Below are 18,976 nucleotides of genomic sequence, written 5' to 3'. Positions count from 1 at the left end.
CGCTCAGGTACTGAAAGAAAAGGCCCCAAAGTGACTTGACAGATCGCAAGAGAGGCCTCGTTTCCTTAACTCCTCTTGGCTTCAATAGCGTCCCTTCCCCTCTCATTCACCTCTTTTATCTCTCCCTCGCCAGTGGCTTCCTCTTCTATTCAGGACCCGTGGGCTTGAAAAACGAGCTGCACCTGCTTTAGAGGAATTATGGTAAAACTGGAAGTAACTCGCTCTCCCACCCCTCCCTTCCAAGCTCTCAAGTCACATCTCCAGTACAGACGCAACCCCTGTGATTAGACGCTGATCTCCTCGTCTGAATGGGACAGAGAGAGAGGAGGGACCCAAGGCGTAGAGATTGACTCTTCCCCCCCCCTTGAGACTTCCATTGAGGAAAACGGAAGAGAAGAAGGAAGAAACAGGCGGTCCCCCCCCCCTCCCCACTACGATACGAGAGAAGAAAACAGCCAAAGCTTGAGCAGGAGAAAAGTATGACCATGCCCGAACTGTGTTAAGAGCTTTCTTTTCTCTCTCTCTCTCGGCCTCTTTCTCTCTCTCCCTCCCCCTCTCCTCTCTTTGTCTCTGAGGTGTTTAACTTTGGGGGATCTCGGGCATTTCTGCACCGCAAGGGACGAAGCTGGAGGAGGAGGCGGCGGCGGCGGCGGCGGCAAGACGGCAAGAAAGAGGCAGCCACATGCGCCGAGTGTGGGGGGGTGTTAAAAGTTGAGTCTCGATTCCGGGCGCCGTAAGATCCCAAAACAGGTTGGTGGGATTTCTTAGCAACCCTAGCGCCCCCCACCCCACCCCACAACTCTCCCTTTCTCTTCAACTTTCGTGGTTGCTTGACTTTCGAATCCAGGCGAAGGACCTTTTGTAGTTCCTTCCTCTTTTTTTTTTGTTTTGTTTTGTTTTTTTTTCCTTTTCCTTTCTTTCTCCCCTTTGCCGAAAGGACTCGTTTTCGCTTTGAAGTCTCGAGAAATCACCCAGAATATGTGCGCCGGGGGGGAGGGGGGGGCGAAACCCGTCAAAGTTGCTCAACGGGCCGAGCTGCTGTCCTTTCTCTCTCTCTCTCTCTCTTTCCCACCCCCACCCCACCCCCCCCGCCGGTGTTTTGGAAAACAGGTGTCAGGGGAGGCTGAGATTTCTGCTTGGTCGGTTCCGTCTCCCGGGACCCCCCCCCCCCGTCTTTCCTTGCAGTGTCCGCAGGAGGAAGCGAGGAAAAACCCTTCCAGAATGTCGCGGGAGGGTGTGTGTTTTTTTTCGGGGGGGGGGGAGGAAAGAAGAGAAGCGGCGGCGTGAAGCCACTTGGAAAGCGGCAGCTGCCCCGCCGCTCCGGGTCTTCGCTTTGGATTTCTCGGCGGCTGATTTTTTTCGCCAAGGAAGCGCGTGAAAGTTCGGGGCAGCCGGGACCCGAAGCGAGCGAGCGAGCAAGCGAGAGACAAAGGGAGGTTCTGACGGAGGCAACTTTTTCGGCCGGGGTTTTGCCGTGCCGGGGGGGGGGGCGGGTTCAGGGGTGCGGAGCCCCCAGGATGGATGGGGCATCGGCCGGCGACGAAGTGGCACGCTGGAAGGCTTCCTCTTTGTTCGGGGGCGGGGGCGGCGATGGTGAGGAGAGGAGGCAGAGATAGGAGGATCTTGCTTGTAGCGGGGGGGGGGGAAGTGAAGAAGCGGCTTGTGTGTGTGTGTGTGTGTCTGTGTCTGTGTGTGTGTTTGGCTGTTCTGTTTTTGTGAATGTGGCGAGGGGTGGGGAGAAGAGGTTGCAAAAACCGCTTTGGGGTTTCTCCAGATCAATCAGTTCGGTAAGTGTGTCTGTGAATTACAATTTATTGTGATTGACAGGACGGGTTGACTCCAAGGTTTTCGCGTTTATGGCCGCCTTGAGTACACACCAGGGTGGGGGAGGGGAGGGAGAGGGAAAAGCTTCGGATCGGGACGGCTGATTCCCGCTTTCCCCCCCCCCCACCTCCCCTCCCCCCACCCTCAACTTCACTTTGTGGAGGAACTTTTCTGGCAAGTAACTCGGATCAAATGCTTGCCTAGCAAAAACACAAAAACAAAACAACAAAAACAAAACAAATCCTCCAGCTTTTGAGTTTGTTCTCCGGGATTGTAAAACCAGTTGGGGTGGTAGAAAAACATTAGCTACAAAATGCCTCAGTTGGGATAAAATTTAAATGATTTTATTATAAATAACTTTTTTTTAATTAATGGGTCTTTTTTTGAAAGGGTAAGTGGAATGAGTTACAAAAAGAACATTTCCTTTTAGTGTGACTTTAAAGGAGGTTTTGTTTTACATACATTTTTATTGCGCAGAATATAACACTGTCAAAGAAGCTCCATCAGTTAGCGTGGCATTTTCTTGTTGGCTTTCCTTCTTTTTAATGTTACCTATGACTAGAAATGTTAGTTTAGGCTAAAAGTATCAGGGAAGCTACTGGATATGTGATTATCCCTAATATAGTATGCTACTTCTAATTCTTTCTAAAGAGAAAGAAGTGACTTCCATAAATGAATAGAAGAACAAAACGATAGAAATATCTATAATGTAAACCCCATAGTTGATTAAAACTTAAATAGCAGACAGAGGGGCACTTTAAATAACATTGCTTAGAGCATCAACTGAGATGTCTCCTAATTTAAAAAAAATCTTGAAAAGCAAAATTTCATTATTAAACTGAATCTCAAATGGACAATTTTACTACAATTGCTTCAGATTGGATGTTTAGTTTGCTGACTAGCCCAGTAAAACCTTAGTCAGTATCTCCTATTTTCATGTTTCTTTGGGCAACAGAAGTTTTAAGCAAGCTATTGAAAGAATTTTAGTTTGCATGGATTTGTGAAATGTATTAGTCAATTTTTATAATATTCATTTTCCCACAATAGGGGCAAATAGTTTTAAGATCTATTTCCTGCCCATATTACTAAAGTTCAGATTTTTTTCCCCTAGTTCCTCTACACACATGTTTACACCACCCCTATACAAAGTTTTGTAAGGCAGATTAGTTTAAATACAATAAGTGCATTTTTTTCTTTGGTAAGAATTAATGTTGGCATCTTCCATTTTTAGTATGCACCTGGAACAAACACTTTCTCTTGAATTTCATATGTTTAAAACTGTTTAAGCACATTTTCCTCAAATTCATAATATGTTGCATAAATAGGAATAGGCATTATATTCTTTTTAAGTGCAGTATTAAGAGAAGTGTGTTGGACACCCTCAGGTTAGCTCTAAGCCCTTAATTTATAGATCTCTTTCCAGAGTCCATTGATGACTTAAAATATGTACTGCAGCCAAAAATTGCATTTGTCTCTTGAAGGTAAAGTTTATAAGACAGTCTTCTACTATAGATAATTCCACTTTTTAGCTCTAGATTGGAACTTTAATATTTTCAGATATTGAATGTGGGGGTGGGGACAAGAAATAGAAATGTTGCTTGAAATAATATAGAATATTATCCAGATGTACTGTTACAAGAAAGGGAGTTGTTCCACTAATAGGCCATTTTGTATGAAATTGATAGTGTATGATGTTAACACTTCAGCCAATAGAACTCATCAGTTGCATATGTTAGCTGGCAACAGCATCAACCACTCTATTGAGAAAGTTCATACAAAATTAACTTTATTTAATAACTATATACCGGTCCATATAGAAGTAAAATCCATTGAGTAACTTCTAAATGGTATAAAATATGACAATGCTACAATGAAGAAGCACTGTAGTCTTAATTTTTATTGTGTTTTAAAGTAAAACTAAAATCTAAAGTTAAGTGATCCTCAGATAATTTGATTTTAAAATATTTAATCTTTTCCATTCTGAATTAGTAAAAAAAAAACCACAGGCAGATTCTATGAAACTGGGCAGAAAGCAATCTGAATCAGATACTTATTGTGCAAACCAAACAAATAAGCAGAAAAGTGATTAAGAAAATTATTTTTTCTCATTTCGGAATGAGTGTATTAAAAGTCATTCATTTGGAGATTTCTTAGAAAGTTATTCAAAGTTCAACTGAGTCCTTTGAACTGAGTGAATATTTGGTATGTGTGACTGTGTATAATTTATATGTAAATCTGAAATGTGCAGAGAATAGGTTTGTAAAAATAATTTCCTAAAACCAACAGTTTTACCTTTCATATTAATTTGGGAACAGCTTTGCAGTGCAAATTATAATCAAAATCCTAGGTAATCTATTCATTTATGCATTATAAAAAAGAAAAGTTCATTGAGCATAGAACTTCAGAATATGAGACATAAAGTAGGGATAAGGATGTCTTAGTTCCATTGTGCAATATTGTTAGAAAACTAGAAAATAGGCATTGAATTCCTTTCTTCTCAAACTGATAACTTTTTAAACCATAAAGGTGCTGGGCGCCCTGTTATCCTAATGTCACACAGTTTAAAATTAGAATAAGAAAGACTGCATTTAGGACTAAAGGATATCAACGAGAAAATAGTTTAGATGAGTAGTTTAGGTCTAAGCATATCGATTTAGATTTAATAATTAACATTTCCATTTATTATTCCTTTATTAGAGGAGATTAAAATCAAGAACAGAGAACAATTTCGGTGTATTCCTAACTCAGATTTTCCGTATAGAAAGAGGGATTTCTTAAGACCAAAAAAAAAAAATCTATAAAGCAAAGAGCAAATAAAATAAACACTTCAGGCGCTTTCTCTTTTTCGTTTCTAATAACCAAGCCGGGAACTATGTGCAGTCAGTTGTGAAGTTTTTGCCCAAAGAAGCCTAGGAGCATTTCTTTTCTCATGGCACAAGGGATGCTTTTGAATCTGATAATGTTTGTGTGTGTCTTGCTGTGGGGTTGGAAAAGGGGGTGTGTGGCGGGGAGAAGCTGAAAATATGTTTCTGTTATATGTGGAGAAGAAGATTGGAAAAAAAGAGATGTTGTTGTATTTTACTTTTAAGAGGAATTATGGTCCGATCCTATGCATACTTACTCAGAAATTAATCTCATTATGTTTAATGGAGCTTGCTTCCAGGCAAGTGTGTATGTGATAGTTTAAATCAAATCTTTGTTTATATTTCAGAAGTATGGTAGTGGAAAATTTTTAACCTATATGTTACAGAAGACTGAATGTGGGAAAGGAGCACACATAGATTACTCATGTGTGCTAGTTATTTATTTATTATCCTGTGAGTCTCTTTAGAAAGAAAGGAATTGTGTAGATTTTTACCTGACCCCTACCACAGCAAGCAAGGTTTTTTTCCCCCCTCAAAAAGTTGAAGAGGAGGGGGGGAGAGGGAGAGAGAGAATTTGCTTCTTCAAATCTTCCTTCCCTGGTAGCACGTGTGTTTCTTACTAAGCAAGGCATTTTCTCTCCCTATGATTGCACATCTGTGCTTTAAGAGAGCAACTTAATCTTACAGAGATACTTGATTTTGAAGTTCTGCAAGACATTCATTGCAGGCTCTTAATAATAAAACTTTAAGGTAGAAATAGGTTACTTTATTAATACCTTATGGAGAAGGTCACTTTTGATTGCAAAAGTACATTGTTTTATCTGAGGTATCTTAAATTGGGTAGCAAACATTTTTAGCATTATTTATTGGCAACTTCAAATCCCAGTGTTGCCCATTTTGATTTAATTATTCTCCATTCGGCATTGTTGTACTCTTGGATAGAACAGGATGCCACCTTTCAAACTTGGCTACTTCACTTGCCTCCAGGGCTGAGTGATTTCCTCCTTACTCTGTGAGTAATTGCTGCACTGCAGGTTATAGCACACCTCCCAAATGTTTGATAGGTAGGAATGATGATTTAAAGTTAAGTGAGAACTAAAAAATCTTTCTTCTGGGAAATGTGAGTAATATGTATTCTAAAATAAACTTATTGTAAAAGTTTATTTTAAATTTTTTAAATTTGCTAATTTCAGGTTTCATGGCTATGCTTCGAATTTGCCAGGTATTCTTAGCCATTCTTTCTGATTTGTCTTAGTTATATTTTCTGATTCTTGATCCTTAAAAGCTACATCCTTTACTAGCTATAAACAGTTTTCCATAGTAATCAAAAGCTTTTGAAGTGTTTCTTTTGCTTTTAAATTAGAAATGTTACTTTTCTTATTTGACTTTGTTTTTCCCACAGAGCAGTTTTAGACCTGGGGTATATAGTTTGCACATGAAATTTAAAATAATGTATCTTTTTTTTTAAAAAAGGAAGATCTTATGTACAAAGGATTTTCAAGAAATTTAATCAAGAATGTAGTAGATACATATTGATCTGATTTTTTTTATAAATTCTTAACATGTATTATGTACGTAAACGACTGATTATTATTAAATTTCCATCTATTTAACTGTTCTTAAAATTAGGATATGCATGGAACAATTTAAATAGCCAAAATAAGGAAGAAGAAAACATTTAAAAGTGTAATTGTGCCTTTGAAAATATAGTTGTTTAGGGTGAACTAAGATTCATAGAGCAGTGATTCATCGCACAAACCTGATTTCTCATTTTGTTTATTCTATATAGAAGAATGATTATTGAAGATAAAATGCAAGTACATCAGGTCAGTAGGATTGTTGGATTGTGCTGTGAGCACTATTACTAATTTTTTTTAAAAAAAAATTGTATTCCATAACATGCTCTGCTGAATTGCCTTCACAGATATGTTTATCACCAAATAGTCTGCATTTGTTTTATATCCTTTGTGTCTTTGGAATGAGACAGGATCAAATCCTTTTATTCCCATTTTCTTTGAGCCTCCTTATTATCCTTCAGTGAGAAAATGTACAGTAAAAATGGAAAAATATGACAATTTCTGCTTTCCTTTTGGAATTATTACAAATCTTCTAGCTGTATTTTTAACTATCTTAAAACTTAGATCCATTTAAAAACTATAGGCATTTACAGAAACAAACTTCTAAGGTTTTGAGCAGAAGGAGAAAAGGCACAGTCTTTTGATATATTTGGTAAGCTTTTTATTCTAACTTACTGGCATGACTGTACATCTAACATCACACACGTTAGGATGGGAGCTGGCACATTCAGGGTAGCAAACGGAAGAATTTGTTCCAAAGTGACTTAGTAAGAGTAGTTCATGAAATAGATATGTAGTAAGGAAGAATCTTACAAATTATGAAGAATGGGAACTGTAGTGTGCACTATTTACATAGTGATTAAGTCTGCATACCCAGAGACTCAAATGTTATTTTTCAAATGTGCAGATTGCGGACTCTTCATCTGTACAGTATCTTGGCTATAGCAGCTTGGTGAAATTTAGAAGAAACTGCTACTTACCTGCATAAAAAGATAGAACCGAAGTGTATAGGGGAATGCATAAAGCATGGTACATTAAAAAGATAAAATGATCCATGTGCATATGTGGTGTTAGGCTACAGAGCATGTGTATAGTGTGTTCCTTGAGGGCAGGATAGGAGCGAACATGTTTCTGGATTTATCTGGCGGTATTTGATCCTTTCAAACGGAAACTGTTTGTGTAATGACTCACACATGCAGGAGTGAACAAAGCAGTTTTAGGGAATTTATCCATCTCTGCAGATGGAGATAGGCACTGCCTATTCCTTTTTAAAAGTCCAGAATGAGCACCCAGGAACTTAGGACCTTGCTTCAATCCCACATGGTCCCGTTCAAACATGTTTAAGAAAGAAAAGGCAGGGGAAAAAGAGTGTGGCTGAATTACTTCCATAGTTCCAGGCAGCGCTAGAATAATAAAGGGTTGATTTTCACAAGCATTGTTGCAGGAGATTTGGCATGCATGATGACTCTGTTTTTAGCTTGGGTTGAAATTTGAATGCCAAGCTGCAACTTTGTTGGATGGTAAAAACTATTTTTTGAGGCTGATAAGAGGGCTAATTTTGGTGAAGAATTAACTACAAATATGAATCTGTAATCTGATCCCATGTGCACATCTTATGTTGTATTGCTTAAGGAATTATGGGATTTGTTTACAAAAAATAGAAGACTGTATGTCCCTTTTAACATTGTATGTTTTCCTATATACTTTTTAAAGATATCTATTTTAAAAGCTTATATTATCTTAAAAGCAGTGAATCTTTAATAGTGACTAAATTCCAGGTATATTTAATTCCAACATGTATTTAATTGCTGGTTTTAGAATTTTCTGGTTTCATTAAAAGAAAATGGTAATCTTAGTTTATGGTCAGAATGGCAAGGAAGTCCTTGAAGATGGAATAAATCTTTTAGAAGAACTTTTGTAAAATGTGCAGTTCCCTGGATACAGTAAACGAAGCTTGATGTTGTTGGGGTGTGTGAAGGAAAGGTATTTCTCTGATTCTAATATAGAAATAACTAAAAAGGGGAAATGGAAAATAGTACTGTAGATTCTTTAGTTCTACAAAATGAAATTACAGAATTTCAGCTGTGAGCATGGCATGGGAACAGCTAACTTTTTTAATGTAGGAAGTATGCCTTTATGGATGTGATGAAAGGAAAGCTTCTACATCTTAACATACAATAAGCATCCATACCAATATAGTACCTTATATCCAGGTAGGCCAGTATTGTATTTATTGCAAAACTGCTTGAAATGTCAAGACATATCCACCAGATTCTGGTATAATATATACTTAAAACTAAAAAAAGTGTCTCTGAGTATATTCTGAATTTAGGATTTATTGCAGTACCAAAACCAAAGTGAACTCTTAGTCAATGTATGGAAGTCCACTCCTAGTGGCCTCAAACCATTTTAAATTTCACATGCTATGGTAGATAAAAAAAGGCCTTCGGGTGCTAAATGGAGTTAAAAACCTGATTTGTTGCAGATAAATTGCAGTTCTAAGTCTTCTAGTAGATCTAAACTTGTTTCAAGTATGTCTGTTCCTAAGACTGATTGCCTCTTATGTATTTGCTGTTCCAATATTATTGCTGATTGCAGGTTCTTAAAAGTTGGCCTGAATACATCTGAAAGTGCTGAATTGGTGAAGCCTGCTTTGTAACGTCTAACAGAATAACAGAACAGAATAACAGAGTTGAAAGGGACCTTGAAGGTCTTCTAGTTCAACCCCCTGCTCTGGCAGGAAACCCTATACCATTTCAGACAAATGGTTGTCCAATCTGTTTTTAAAAACTTCCAGTGTTTGAGCATTTACAATTTCTGGAGGCAAGTTTTTCCACTGATTAACTGTTCTAACTGTCAGGAAATTTCTCCTTAGTTCTAGGTTGCTTCTCACAAATCTCTTTGTATAGCTCAGTTGTATCAAACTGATTTAAGGTATGAAGCATTATGTTTTACATGGGAAAAGATTGACTGAATTTGGGAAGCAGTTTAGGTCCCTATATGTAAGATATAGATTATAAAAGGATAATGCTAAATATCAAGTGAGTGAAACTTAATATTTAGCATTTATTTGTAGCAATTATTCTGCAATCTGACCAGAACATCAATTTCTTAACAACCTTAATCAATTGGAGTTAAGAAATAATCTTATTTCAACTTAGGCTGAAGTTGCTTGTCCTTTGACTAGTCAGGGCAATAGAAATAGTACCATTAAGAAATTCCAATGATTGGTTCTAATTCCAGTGTGGTCTCTAGAGTGGTACAATATTTGACATAAATTGCTTCTAATTAAAACAGGAGGGAAAACTTAATCCAACTAACCATAAAATATAGTTTTTGAAAGTAATTTCAGTTTAATAAAAATAATTCAGAAGAGCCCTGAGATCCAGTATGGCTTTCCCAACTTAGCCTGACATTAGAATTTTTTTTTTCATTTTTAGTCTTTTCCTCATTCTATACCATATGCTTATAGAGGACTAGTTATATAGAGATCTGGTATTACCCCCCTACCATCTTGTTACAATTACTGGAAGTGTCCAAATCTACCACCACATCACTGCTGTTTTAAAAAGTGTTTTCCTTTGTATCTTGTAATTGCTTCACATTTGTTTGTCAAGGGTTGCTTACGTTTCTCAATAGTGGTCCTTGGCAGCCAGTGGAAGACAAATTGTTGCCAGTACCAAATATTTACAGCAATAATAAATATTTAATTGTGCAAGTCCCTTTCTCCTTCCCCAAAATCAGTTCTATTGGCTTAAGACTCTGGCTACAGGGTCTGGCAGGTTGGGTCTGCTCACTAATGAACAGTGCCCTGGTTTTCCTCTTTGCCTTTGTTTATTACAAGGGTGGATATATTAATCAGAAGGGGTATGGCAGTTCATAATGCCAAGTTATTTTCTTAGCGAGCAGAACTTAACAGACTCTTTCCTCTTCCTTCAAGGAAAAAAAAAGAAAGAAAAAAGCTGGCTGACTTCTTCAGTAAATAGAAGGGAAAAGTTGGCACTGCAGGATGGAGAACTATGAGGAAAAATAACAAAAATATGTAGTCACTTGAAAGCAAAGCAAAACACCTAGAAAAAAGTTTAAAGTGGTACATTTAGATCATATCTGTACTTTTAGTTAGACCAATTGACATAGTGATTGCAAACAGTCTTGTTTGAACCTTGTAATGTTCAGTTTTATAACGGGATTTTTAAGAGGTCAGAGGAGCATGGACTGCTTTTTAAAGTTCTGATTTTAAAATTCTTTAATAAATTACATCCATGACTTTTCCCCCACCTATTTTTATTTCTGATGTTGCATATAATTTTTAATGGACAAAAGCTTCTCTTTTTTTGTGGCGAACAGAAACTCTTCGCAAGATTTTACTCAGTGAAATAGCTTTCTTACCTACTTTCTTGTTTATTTTGATAAAATTATCCTTTGGTAATAAATATGTATTTACTTTCAAAGCATCCCACATAACTTCATGTCATGTAAATCCTCCAAGTTATCTTTGGCAGAATAAATAATTTCTGTCTCTTCAAACTCTCAATTAAAAATTAAAAAAAACCCCAACAACCTCTGTTTGCCTTCTTGATTTCAAATGGATCCATATCCCCTTCTGTTTATTTTGCACTTGATTGTTTCACTTTTATGTTATAAACGAAGTACTTACATTTGTGAATTTGTATTTTCATTGATCTTTGAACATAGAACTTTTTATTATAGTATGTTTTGTTTTGTTTTACTGATATCTATGGCAGATTATTTCCCCAATAAATGAATGTAGAATTGAGATGGAAGCTACATTCATGCAGTATGGTAGGTGAAAGATTTGTTTTTATTGCTGTTCTCTGGACAATCTACAGTCATGCAGAAGAGCAAAATAATCATGGCTTGTTTGACTTTTTAATCATTCCATAGGCTGTTCGTCCAATTCTCAGCCTTTTTTCCATTGATGTCTTTTCCCAATATCATTAGACTATGATCTCCCAAACATCCTCATAATAATGGCGGAGTTTTCCTATATGCTTGCTTGAGAGAAAGATTTATATATTTTGCGTATGTATTTATTGCAGTTCTTTATGAGTGCAGATTTTTTAAAATGTATATGAGTCTGGGCTCTTGGGTTTTTATAGACTATTTTCTTTTTGAAAAATATGTGTTTGTGCCATTTAAAAACAACATTGGATATTCTTGTTGCTTTTGTTTTTGTGCAGTATATCTTCCTATGTTTTCTTTGAGGTGGAGTGTTGGTGTGAATTTTCCCCCCCTGGGAAATGTAAAGTTTACATCTTGTTCGTTTGTATTATTCCTTTTGTTATTTTGTATTTGTGTGGGTTTGGTGGTATAGCTATGAATTTCTATATTATGTATGTATTTTGCCCATGTGTGTTTTTCTGAGTTTTGCAAGTTTTCCTTCTGTGACATTGATATTTTTTTTTGTAGTCTGGGGAAGCAGATACATGATTTGCCTTTAGTGATCAATTCTTCTCTTCTGCTTTCAACTCGAAGAAAACTGAGGCACAGACACAATTGTTATCAGAGAAAAGTTGGGGGAAAAATGCAAGAAAGTAAAATTTAACCTGAGAAATAATACCTTTTAAATCTACTCCTGCCTTGCACTTTTAGACTGACAGAGAGCTGACTCACTTAAAAATAAGCCAAGAGTAATGTAGGATTCAGAGTTTCAGGTGTGAAAAGCTTAAGCTAGCGTTTCAGAATTTAGTTTAGATTAGGATTTGTTCCCAAATTAAATTCTGATTTGTTACCTTAGATTCAGATATTAAAAAAAGTATGAGGCATATGGTTTGTGGAATAGCATTGTGTATTCCTCTAGTTACCTGGAGAATTTATCTCAAGAGTGTCACTGGTAAATTCAATATCAGGCCCAGTTTCAATGACTGATGCAGAATTCTTTTGAAACAATTCCAATCTCTGTTTCTTTGCTATGCAGAATATATACATCCCTTTGAAAAGAAAATTACTTTAGCATTCCATCAGCTCATTTCATATCTAGAAAAGAGGATGATTATTTTACTTGCTCTCAGCTTTGACTTACTGTTGGATGTTCATAGATACTGTAAAATCGTAAAAATAACCATAATGTGGGAATTAGTATCCTTCAGTCATTAGGTACCCAGATAAAATTTCCTGGGCTATATTCTCTGAATATCTGCAGAAAAAGCTCATTCTGATGAACAAGAGAAGTCAATGTCCCGTAAGTTTTTTAAGTAGAAAAGTCAGTGGCAGAGTGCCTTCAACGATGTTATAAATTGCTCAGAGTAAACTGATTTTATTTCTGGAAGGAATGATTTTATTTCTGGAAGGAATGATTTTATTTCTGGAAGGAATAATCATTAGCCATATAAATTCAAAATCTGCAGTAATACTATCCTGTACGGTAAATGACTGCACCTGTGATATTGCAAACCTTATCAATGGTCAGCCAAGCCACTATTTATATCTAGAGCAGAGCTAGTGCAAAGTCATCCTATATTACCGTATATAATTTTGGCTTTTAGCTATAATTGTTTATCTTGTAGTCTTTTCTCCTTTTATCAGGTTTACAGAAAAAGTAAACATATTTCCATCAGTTTCTCCTTTTTTCAAGCTTGACATTTAGTTGGTTTCCTTGGCAGTGACAAGAGGTTAAAGCCTTGGTGATACAGTTTATTTGGAAGCTGCAGAAGACCTTTATACAGGTAGTCCTCTGCTTACAAACTTACAAGCAAGGTGGTTAGGTGAGTCATGCCAATTTTGCAATCTTTTTGCCATAGTTGTTAAGTGAATCCCTGAATCGTGTGGTTCTTAAGCAGAACTGGCTCCCCTCATTGACCTTGCTTGTCAGAAGCTGGCTGGGAAGGTTGCAAATGGCGATCACGTGACCTTGAGACCCTGAAATCATGGTAAATGCATGCCAGTTGTCAAGTGTCCAAATTTTGTTAGAATAGAATAAAAACTTTATTGTCACTTTACTTTAAATGTACGCTAATCAGCATACATTAAAGATGAAATTTCATTGCATTCAGCTCTCCAAAAAACAACAACCCATTATGCATATACCCACATACACACACATATATGACACAGAGAAACATCACAGTCTAGTTCTAATGTATACATATACATGGCGGAAAAACAGAAGAATCCTACAGATTTACAAGACGAATGGCATAAGGAACAAAGATGTTACAGAATCTAGTAGTTCTGAAACCTCCTCCCAGCGAGGACCAACAGAAACAGACCATGAAGTAGATGTGTGGGGTCTGTAACAATTCTCTGAGATCTAAGCACATAGTACTTACAAGCAGTATCCTGAGTAAGGGGAAGGGAGCTTCCTATACATTTCTCAGCTCTCCTTACCATTCTCTGTATGGACCTTCTAGTTGAGGCACTGCTATCACCAAACCAGACAGTGATGCAGTTTGTGAAAAAGCTCCCAATTGTGCCTCTGTAAAAAGTGGCCAGGACAGAAGGAGAAAAATGTGCTCTCCTTACCTGATGCAAGAAATGCAAAGGCTGGTTTGCATGCTTCACTAAAGATAATGTATGAACAGACCAAGATCACATGACCGTTGGCATGTAAGTGTGAGGACTGATTGTAAATCACTTTTTAGTGCCATTGTAACTTGGTTCACTTAATGAGTGATTGTAAATTGAAGACTACCTGTATATCTGTTACATTGCACAACTCCTTTTCAAACAAAGTACCACTAGTATTGAATTCTGAGGACAAGAGTTAGTCGAGATGTTCTAGATTCTCTATTTTAATCTGCATTTAGCAGCGAACAGTGCACCTGCTCAGGGGGAGCTTTCCCAGTGGAAAACAGGAAGCTTATTTTTATCAATTTTGAAAGATCACAAAGCAGGAATAAAATACAACTGATGAAAGCCTTTTCGACATGCTTGTATTACATTTGGATATAAATTCTAAGTCCCTTGTGCCTGCTTTCTTTCAGAGAAAATTGCAAAATGTAATATTCAGAGTGAAAAGCCACTTATTATCTATGTGTATGTAAGGATGTCTGAATACAGATACGTGTATGTTTTGATTCTATGACATCACCAAGTTTGCATCTAACCCCTATGTGGAAAGAAATGGAAAAAGAGGATGCCATGGCTATTCTCTCTATTTTAATTATCATTTGTAGTGTATGTACGTGTGTGACTTTCTGTGAACAACATTTGTCTTGACAATGTGTCATCAGAAATAAAGGTTTTTGCCCTTTCGATATCAGAGGTTTTTAGGCTTGTCATGTTTTTACAGGTCAGGTACTAAGTCTATCAAGAACTTATTGTTTTTACCACCACCCTGATTTTTGTTCTGAAGGACTAACTGTATCCATGGGGGTTGTAGAGCTATTCCTTGGGGTGGGGGTGGGGGAACATATCTGTGAAAACTTTGAGAAACTTTGTCCATAAAAGAAATTGGAAGGGAGAATTGTGAAGGAACAAATTGACTGTACTGATTAAAAAAACCAAACGAATACTTTTACTGTTATGTGGAAACCGCTTCTAGACTTTTTGCTTAAGATGGAAAAAAAATCAAATTTTGATTTTGGATTTTACCAATTAGATAGACTTGATGTTATCAAAATGGCTAGTTTATATTATTTTGTAAAAGTAAAAAGTTGAGGTTTGTTGTTGATATTCTATTTTACTGCACCAAAGGAAGTCAGAAGTCAATGCCTTTTTCCCCCTCTCCTTGACTTCACTTCTCTACTCCCTTTCCCCTTCCCTATCTTTCCTGCTATTTACTTTTGTATTTTCATTGTATCGTATATTATAAACTAATAAAATTTTTGGAATGCAGAAAAATATATAGTTTTTGGTAGCTACAGTTAAAAGTTGGGGGTATGAGTGACTGGTAAACTGGTGGTGTCTTGGGGTTTTCTTGCAGTACTTTGTTAAACTACATTTAATTAATAATTATTCAGTACCGGTTCAGGCTATTCTAATACCATGGTAAGATGACGAATTTATGATACTTAAAAACCTTAACAAACAATTATGTGCATGCATATGTTTTGGGCAAGAGCCTGATTTTAGTTAGAGCAACAATAAAAGACCTTGGGTTCCAAAGTTCGTAGGGTTATATAGTAAAAATCCTTCCCAGAACTGTAATATTTCAAACTGTAGGTAGCTAAATTACATACATGAATATTCCTCTGTTTAGTCTAGATTAAACTATTTTCCCTGATGTGCTGGACTTTTGTCTCTATATAGGCGGTAAATTATCCTGCTATTTACCATTCTATAACTCTTTGTTTTCCTGACTATAAATTGTTGTAATGTGATTTTTTCCTCCTAACTCTGCTTCACAGTGCATTCAATGCAACAGTTTCTAAAGAGATTGAATTAGCATTATACCGCACATGGATCTGATAGATTGGTAAGGTAAGACAGTAATGCAATCAATTTGTCTCAGAAATTTTTGTGCTCTTAATTTTTGCGTGATTAGGGAACTTCTCTTTCAATTCCCCTCACCCCAAAATCTTGTTAACTCAGAGCTGCATGCATCCGTCTCTACAATTTGTCATATTTGTTACTGGTCCTTCTGTACTGTTGTCCAGGAATGGGCATTTCTTAACTACTTGCTTGATTTTTGATGTCTGGATCTAGATTGGAATAGTTTTCTTCTCTCTTCTACTGCTTTTCTGTTAGCTTTATTGGCAGTGAATTATATAGTTTTAAACATGGATATTTTACAGCATTCTGCTGTATTTGTATTGCATTGTGCTGTGAAGAAGAGCATATGAATACTTGAGTCTGGAGAAAAAACCCTGCCCTATTTCTGAACACAACTCTCTGCATTCTTAATTTTTGGCTCTGATGGCTGGAGGTTCTTAGTTATAACTCATAAAAATCTAGCAGGAAGACTTCCAATGGCTTTGCTATAAATTGCCTTGTCTAGCTGAGTTTATACCACATTTTTTGAAGTACTCTGATTAAAAGTAAAAAAAATCCACACAGTTGAGAATGATCTTTATTAACCATGGGAGTATTAAATAATGAGAATTATGTTTAACATTTCCTTACTCTTTCTTTATTATTACACGATAGGAAAAAAAATCTGGATTGTTAAACCACAGATTCTTTGTATAGTTAAAGTAGGAATTGTGGCTTGATTTCTGATTATAAATAAAGGTAGAAACTAAGATCTAATTTGTCAGCACATACATAGTAGGAAACTGAGGTCTAATAAAGTCTTGTAGTTTCTAATCCTGATACATAAGAGATAAAAGAAAAGAGTAATGTTTTGATTCAGAATTGTGCAATGATATTTTCCTCTGTTTAATCCTAACAATTTCTTTTTGTCTAAGAATATATTCAAAGTTTTAGTATATTTTTGTTGCAAAAATAAGTTGGGAAACCACTTAGGTAAATTCTCTTTAACATATCATTATCAGTTTAGTAGATAGGTATACTGCATGCACAGTGAGCTTTAGTGAGATTTTTTAGTACAGATGGAATGCTGAACTGTCCTTGTCCCTCTTAGGTGCTCCCATGTTGTCAACTCTGGAGATGTATGTGCATTTTGTATGATTCACTGCTATATAAAATAATATAAACTTAAAAGTACCCACCTGTTGTTATTTCTCTTCTCTCAAATGTTGGATAATGCATAGATACGCATAGAGCTACTCATTACAAAAATCCAGCTGACCAGTAGCCTATGCTATTAATTTAAGTCTATGGAGGTTCTCAATCATCTAGTTACGGTTGTCCCAAAGGTGCTTTTTCAGGAGGCAACTGGACTTCCTAGTGTTTCTTTTAAAGATGCTTCACTTCTCATCCAAGAAGCTTCTTCAGCTCTGACTACTATGACTTCCACTCCCCACCATCTAGTCAGAGCTGAAAAAGCTTCTTGGATGAGAAGTGAAATGTCTTCAAAAGAAACACAAGAAAGTCCAGTTGCCTCCTGAAAAAAAGCACCTTTGGGTCTATGCTATTGACTTTACATACTGTGGTCCAGTATACAGAGTTCCATGCTGTGGCCCAATATCACCATTGCTTTATCCCCCCCCCCATGAAATGGGTTGTGTCAGTGTGAAAATGAAGCTATGCGCTTTTGAACTCCAGATTGATATAGTGTTCACTGAGGTAAAATCTGTTGCCATTATATGCTTGGTATGGTAAGTTGCAACGTATTTTAAATGACTAATATGCTAATCTGAAAAATGAAATTCCACATTGATGCTTGTAGAGCTTGTCAGTGGAGAAGAGATTCCGATGTGATTCACAGGCATAGAGGGGAAGAACAACCTCATTTTTCCAGTTTGTATTGTACTGGATTGTGAATATCCTCTTAGTTCTCAATGGAACTGAAGGCCCCATCATTTTAAGCTGCCAATGTAACGTATTTAACTTGCTGCCATGTGGCATTCTTATTGCAGGTTAGAAATTAAATGGATAGATTCATTTTGTGTTATGGAGATGGAGGTGTTGCCCAAGACATGTGAGAAACTGTTTTTTGTACACATTGATACTTACTTTACCCGGTGGTTATGTATGTTCTAAATCCTTCAGAATTACAAGTCTAATTTGTTTACTCTATAAAATTGTGGTAAAAGTCTTCAGAAAAAGTAATAAAACTTAGAACTGGGCTGTGCTATGTTATATGTATGTTTTGTTTTGGAGTTCTTGAGAACAATTTCGTGTAGTCCCTGTTTAAGGAGATAAGAATGCATAGGGACAGCTGGAAGGTGCCCATTTTATGATTATCTTTGTTTTTGTTAATGATTGTCTCCATTTGTTTTTCAGTCTTAATCCACCCAGAAAAAAAATATTTTCAGCCTTTCAAAGCAATATGGAAATGCTTTCAGCAGAAACTGTTGTAGCTGTTTTTCTGCCTCTGTATATTTTGTACTAGTTTTATCTTTGGCACAGTTGCATTTGCAGAACTACAACTATTTTGAAATGGAAAAAAAAGTTTTAGTTACACCTAACGAGTATACATGTAATATTTCATGATATAAACTGTTTAGCTTTTGCTTAATAGCTTGTGGGGGAACTAATAAACTAATTTACCATGTTGTTTCTTGCATGACTGAAGTCGCTGATTCAGTTTCTTTTAAAGCTGAGGAGAAAATAATGTGGCCAGAGTTCCACTAATAAAGTGTTAATGTTTTGCATTGTATGGACTACAGAAATTGTCATTAAAAACACTGTGGCTTAGTAGGATGGGTGAACTGCCATTATCTGTGGTCTGCATCTTCTGCAACAAAATGTTTGTACAGAGATTTTAAGTGAAAAATCGAGTCAGACTGAAATTATAAAGTATAACCTGCAAAAAGCAATTTAAAAGTTTGTCTTTCAGGACAAACAATAAATGATACATACCCAGAGTTGTGATTGCTTGAATTTATGCAATTTCAATTGGCTTGACTAATACTTAGTCCCGTAACTACATTACAGCAAAATCATGGCAAGATAGTTTTTGATCCTGTTACAAGTTCTTAGTTTTCCAACATTGCTTTGCAGGTTGGGGAATGAGATACCTGAGTTGAGAGAACTGATAAAGCATTCTGTGGGTGTTGTTGTTGCCCACACTTCATAAGGTGTGGTTTTTGACTTTGTGTTCCTTCCTTGGATGCTAGATTCAGCACAGAAATTCTGACCTTCGTTAAATCAGAGCCTTTACCTGCAAATTGGAGATCTGTAGCTTAAAGTCAGGAAACAAACTATAAATTAACATTAAAGCAGAGTTCTTTGGTTCTGTTGGTT

General features: G+C 36.5%; 1 protein-coding gene across 3 annotated transcripts in view; it reads left to right on the top strand.

Moving 5' to 3' along the window:
- The first annotated feature begins 283 nt into the window (after positions 1 to 283).
- FOXP4 (forkhead box P4) overlaps positions 284 to 18,976 on the top strand; it is a 183,560-nt gene continuing 164,867 nt past the window's right edge. Inside the window, exons 1-2 of one of the 3 annotated variants that reach the window (XM_083359854.1) lie at positions 5,841 to 5,910; positions 6,478 to 6,514. The gene's annotated coding sequence lies outside the window, so the exon portion shown is untranslated. Of the gene's footprint in view, positions 478 to 661; positions 751 to 5,840; positions 5,911 to 6,477; positions 6,515 to 18,976 lie in introns of those variants that run through there. The other 2 variants (XM_083359853.1, XM_083359855.1) reach the window with 2 other exon arrangements.

The sequence above is a fragment of the Vipera ursinii genome, assembly GCF_947247035.1.
Source record: "Vipera ursinii genome assembly, chromosome: 3".
NCBI classification, from domain to species: Eukaryota; Metazoa; Chordata; class Lepidosauria; order Squamata; family Viperidae; genus Vipera; species Vipera ursinii.
Note: the sequence above shows the minus strand (reverse complement) of the source record. Positions and strands in the feature narration are given on the sequence as shown.